Below are 5,395 nucleotides of genomic sequence, written 5' to 3'. Positions count from 1 at the left end.
GATTAATCGATATTTTTTCAAAATTATAACATGTAGGTAGACTAGTTTTCTACCGTCATATCGATATATCAATATCAAACGGCAATATCGAGTGCCTATATTGTTATTTAGTCCCCCCCCCCCCCTCCCCATGAACCATGGACCTTGCCGTTGGTGGGGAGGCTTGCGTGCCTCAACGATACAGATACCCGTACCGTAGGTGCAACCACAACGGAGGGATATCTGTTGAGAGGCCAGACAAACGTATGGTTCCTGAAGAGGGGCAGCAGCCTTTTCAGTAGTTGCAGGTGCAACAGTCTGGATAATTGACTGATCTGGCCTTGTAACCCTAACCCAAACGGCCTTGCTGTGCTGCTACTGCGAACGCCTGAAAGCAAGGGGAAACTACAGCCGTAATTTTTCCAGTGGGCATGCAGCTTTACTGTGTGGTTAAATGATGATGGCGTCCTCTTGGGTAAAATATTCCGGAGGTAAAATAGTCTACCATTCCGATCACCGGGCGGGGACTACTCAAGAGGACGTCGTTATCAGGAGAAAGAAAACTGGCGTTCTACGGATAGGAGCCTGGAATGGCAGATCCCTTAATCGGGCAGGTAGGTTAGAAAATATAAAAAGGGAAATGGATAAGTTAAAGTTAGATATAATGGGAATTAGTGAAGTTCGGTGGCAGGAGGACCAGGACTTCTGGGCAGGTTAATACAGGGTTATAAATACAAACGCATTATTTTGGCTAAGATAGACACGAAGCCTACGCCTACTACAGTAGTTCAAGTTTATATGCCAACTAGCTCTGCAGATGACGAAGAAATTGAAGGAATGTATGATGAGATAAAAGAAATTATTAAGGTAGTGAAGGGAGACGAAAATTTAATACTCATGGATGACTGGAATTCGAGCGTAGGAAAAGGGAGAGAAGGAAACATAGTAGGTGAATATGAACTGGGGGTAAGAAATGAAAGAGAAAGCCGTCTGGTAATATTTTGTACAGAGCATAACTTAATCATAGCTAACACTTGGTTCAAGAATCATAAAAGAAGGTTGTATACATGGAAGAATCAAATGGTTCAAATGGCTCTGAGCACTATGGGACTTAACATCTTAGATCATCAGTCCCCTAGAACTTAGAACTACTTAAACCTAACTAACCTAAGCACATCACACACATCCATGCCCGAGGCAGGTTTCGAACCCTGCAACCGTAGCAGTCACGCGGTTCCGGACTGAAGCGCCCAGAACCGCACGGCCACCGCGGCCGACATGAAAGAATCCTGGAGATACTAAAAGGTATCAGACAGATTATATAATGGTAAGACAGAGATTTAGAAAGCAGGTTTTAAATTGTAAGACATTTCCAGGGGCAGATGTGGACTCTGACCACAATCTATTGGTTATGAACTGTAGATTAAAACTGAAGAAACTGCAAAAAAGGTGGGAATTTAAGGAGATGGGACCTGAATAAACTGACTAAACCAGAGGTTGTACAGAGTTTCAGGGAGAGCATAAGGGAACAACTGACAGGAATGGGGGAAACAAATACAGTAGAAGAAGAATAGGTAGATCTGAGGGACGAAGTAGTGAAGGCAGCAGAGGATCAAGTAAGTAAAAAGACGAGGGCTAGTAGAAATCCTTGGGTAACAGAAGAAACATTGAATTTAATTGATGAAAGGAGAAAATATAAAAATGCAGTAATTGAAGGAGGCAAAAAGGAATACAAACGTCTCAAAAATGAGATCGACAGGAAGTGCAAAATGGCTAAGCAGGGATGGCTAGAGGACAAATGTAGGGATGTAGAGGCTTATCTCACTAGGGGTAAGATAGATACTGCCTACAGGAAAATTAAGGAGACCTTTGGAGATAAGAGAACCACTTGTATGAACATCAAGAGCTCAGATGGAAACCCAGTTCTAAGCAAAGAAGGGAAAGCAGAAAGGTGGAAGGAGTATATAGAGGGTCTATACAAGGGCGATGTACTTGAGGACAATATTATGGAAATGGAAGAGGATGTAGATGAAGACGAAATGGGAGATAAGATACTGCGTGTAGAGTTTGACAGAGCACTGAAAGACCTTAGTCCAAACAAGGCCCCCGGGAGTAGACAACTTTCCATTGGAACTACTGACGGCCTTGGGAGAGCCAGTCCTGACAAAACTCTACCACCTGGTGAGCAAGATGTATAAGACAGACGAAATACCCTCAGACTTCAAGAAGAATATAATAATTCCAATCCCAAAGAAAGCAGGTGTTGACAGATGTGAAAATTACCGAACTATCAGTTTAATAAGTCACAGCTGCAAAATACTAACACGAATTCTTTAGAGACGAAAGGAAAAACTAGTAGAAGCCGACCTCGGGGAAGATCAGTTTGGATTCCGTAGAAGCGTTGGAACACGTGAGGCAATACTGTCCCTACGACTTTTCTTAGAAGAAAGATTAAGGAAAGGCAAACCTGCATTTCTAGCATTTGTAGACTTAGAAAAAGCTGGAATGAGATTTTCACTCTGCAGCGGAGTGTGCGCTGATATGTAACTTCCTGGCAGATTAAAACTGTGTGCCCGACCGAGACTCGAACTCGGGACCTTTGCCTTTCGCGAGTAAGTGCTCTACCATCTGAGCTACCGAAGCACGACTCACGCCCGGTTCTGTAAGGTTCGCAGGAGAGCTTCTGTAAAGTTTGGAAGGTAGGAGACGAGGTACTGGCAGAAGTAAAGCTGTGAGGACGGCTTGTCAGTCGTGCTTCGGTAGCTCAGTTGGTAGAGCACTTGCCCGCGAAAGGCAAAGGTCCCGAGTTCGAGTCTCGGTCGGGCATACAGTTTTAATCTGCCAGGAAGTTTCTTAGAAAAAGCTTTTGACAATGTTGACTGGAATACTCTCTTTCAAATTTTAAAGGTGGCAGGGGTAAAATACAGGGAGCGAAAGTCTATTTACAATTTGTACAGAAACCAGATGGCAGTTATAAGAGTCGAGGGGCATGAAAGGGAAGCAGTGGTTGGGAAGGGAGTGAGACAGGGTTGTAGCCTCTCCCCGATGTTATTCAATCTGTATATTGAGCAAGCAGTAAAGGAAACAAAAGAAAATTTGGAGTAGGTATTAAAATCCAGGGAGAAGAAATAAAAACTTTGAGGTTCGCGATGACATTGTAATTCTGTCAGAGACGGCAAAGGACGTGGGAGCAGTTTAACGGAATGGACAGTGTCTTGAAAGGAGGATATAAGATGAACATCAACAAAAGCAAAACGAGGATAATGGAATGTAGTCAAATTAAGTCGGGTGATGCTGAGGGAATTAGATTAGGAAATGAGACACTTAAAGTAGTAAAGGAGTTTTGCTATTTGGGGAGCAAAATAACTGATAATGGTCGAAGTAGAGAGGATATAAAATGTAGACTGGCAATGGCAAGGAAAGCGTTTCTGTAGAAGAGAAATTTGTTAACATCGAATATAGATTTAAGTGTCAGGAAGTCGTTTCTGAAAGTATTTGTATGGAGTGTAGCTATGTATGGAAGTGAAACATGGACGATAAATAGTTTGGACAAGAAGAGAATAGAAGCTTTCGAAATGTGATGCTACAGAAGAATGTTGAAGATTAGGTGGGTGGGTAGATCACATAACTAATGAGGAGGTATTGAACAGGATTGGGGAGAAGAGAAGTTTGTGGCACAACTTTACTAGAAGAAGGGATCGGTTGGTAGGACATGTTCTGAGGCATCAAGGGATCACCAATTTCGTATTGGATGGCAGCGTGGAGGGTAAAAATCCTAGAGGGAGACCAAGAGATGGATACACTAAGCAGATTCAGAAGGATGTAGGCTGCAGTAGGTAGTGGGAGATGAAGGAGCTTGCACAGGATAGAGTAGCATGGAGAGCTGCATCAAACCAGTCTCAGGACTGAAGACCAGAACAACCAAAACATTGTTATTTAGTATTATATTTTTTCATAATTTTCGGTGAATATTTGAAGATTTTCTTCTGAATTAGTAATGGTGGTAGTAGTAGTGGGCTTCTAAGGGACTCGATGCTCCCGTGCCGATCTCACATGATTCCTCCAGATGCTCCTATCTTGTGCTGCCTCTTGCCGCTTATTTATTCCCAATCTTCCGCATATACAATCAATGTCATTGCGCAAAGTACTTCTGGGTCTCCCCGTTGGTCTTTTGCTATATGACTCCTCCTTGAATGTTCGTAACACAATTAGTCCTCTTTCATTTTTATCAGATGTCCAGCCCATTGCAGGCTTCTAGAATTTATTATGTTTACTATCGCTGCTTGTTTTGATAGCTCCTGGATTTCTATGTTGTGTCTTCTATTTCAGCATTGTGACTCATTGTCATAATATGGACCAAAGATTTTTCTATAAACTTTATTCTGAAACACATATAAATGGTGGTGTTCCGTTTTCGTTAGGCTCCATGTTTCTGCCGCATAGATTAGAACTGATCTGATGTATTATATAACTTTATTTCAGTTTCCCTAGTCAGCAGTTTGGACCATAAGATTTTTACCTGTCTGTGATTTTATTCATCTATCACTGATCCCAGAAATTTGGACTGTTCAACTCGCTCGAATTTGTATTCACCAACTATCAGATGTGATTGGTTATCCCATTCATCTCTACATCTTTGAAACATCATGTATTTCGTTTTCTCGGCATTTACTTTCAGGCCAGGTCTTGATGCTTCTGTCGCAAGCTCCACAAATAATTGCCTAATCTCTATTTCCATGTTTCCAATGAGCAATATGTCACAAGCGTATGCAGATGAAATTGTAGTAGAACATAATGTTACTTTCACTGCATGAAGGAGCCTCCTACTTTTTGAGCTTTCATCAGTCCAATCTTTCTCTTTGAGAGTGTGAAGCAAGTATAGAAGGCACAAAAGAAGAAGTCCGATTGTACAGGGGAGACGGCGGGGTGGGGGTGGGGAGGTGACAGCGTCAATGGAATAATAAGATTTTCGATATGAAGAAGTAACACGCCAGTTTCATTGAAAACACATCTGGATTCTTGAAAAACAGTTGCCGAAAATGATAATCAAAAATGTAAATGAGAAGATTGGTCTTTGCGGTGGGCGGAGAAGTGTGTGGGGAAATGCTGACGTAATCGGCGCACGACGGTACCGATAGAAACTACAACGTTTATTTTCACCACGCAATTTTGACAATACGACTGCTAGGTCACTGGCGTTGGCAGAAATGGGAGAACAGCAAAGTTGACATGAAGTGCTCTGGACAAATCCGATGTGACGGAAACGAAAGACGGCTCATCGGACACCTTTTACTATGCCGCTTAGATGCAGTCACCATTGTTAGCAAAGTGGTTATCTCCCAGCGGGAGCGTGCATCGTTGTCCTTTCAATTCTTCCTCTGAGGAGGGTAAGTAGACTGATAGTTTGTTGATGGAC

The 5,395-nt window shown here is 42.4% G+C and overlaps 1 non-coding gene across 1 annotated transcript; it reads left to right on the top strand.

The window, feature by feature from the left end:
• The first annotated feature begins 2,731 nt into the window (after positions 1-2,731).
• On the top strand, positions 2,732-2,806 carry Trnas-cga (transfer RNA serine (anticodon CGA)). The gene has a single exon. It is a non-coding gene; the product is annotated as a tRNA-Ser (tRNA).
• The last annotated feature ends 2,589 nt before the right edge of the window (positions 2,807-5,395 follow it).

Source organism: Schistocerca gregaria, chromosome 2, assembly GCF_023897955.1.
Source record: "Schistocerca gregaria isolate iqSchGreg1 chromosome 2, iqSchGreg1.2, whole genome shotgun sequence".
NCBI lineage: Eukaryota > Metazoa > Arthropoda > Insecta > Orthoptera > Acrididae > Schistocerca > Schistocerca gregaria.
The sequence above is the reverse complement of the archived record's forward strand: the minus strand, read 5'-3'. Positions and strand labels throughout refer to the sequence as shown.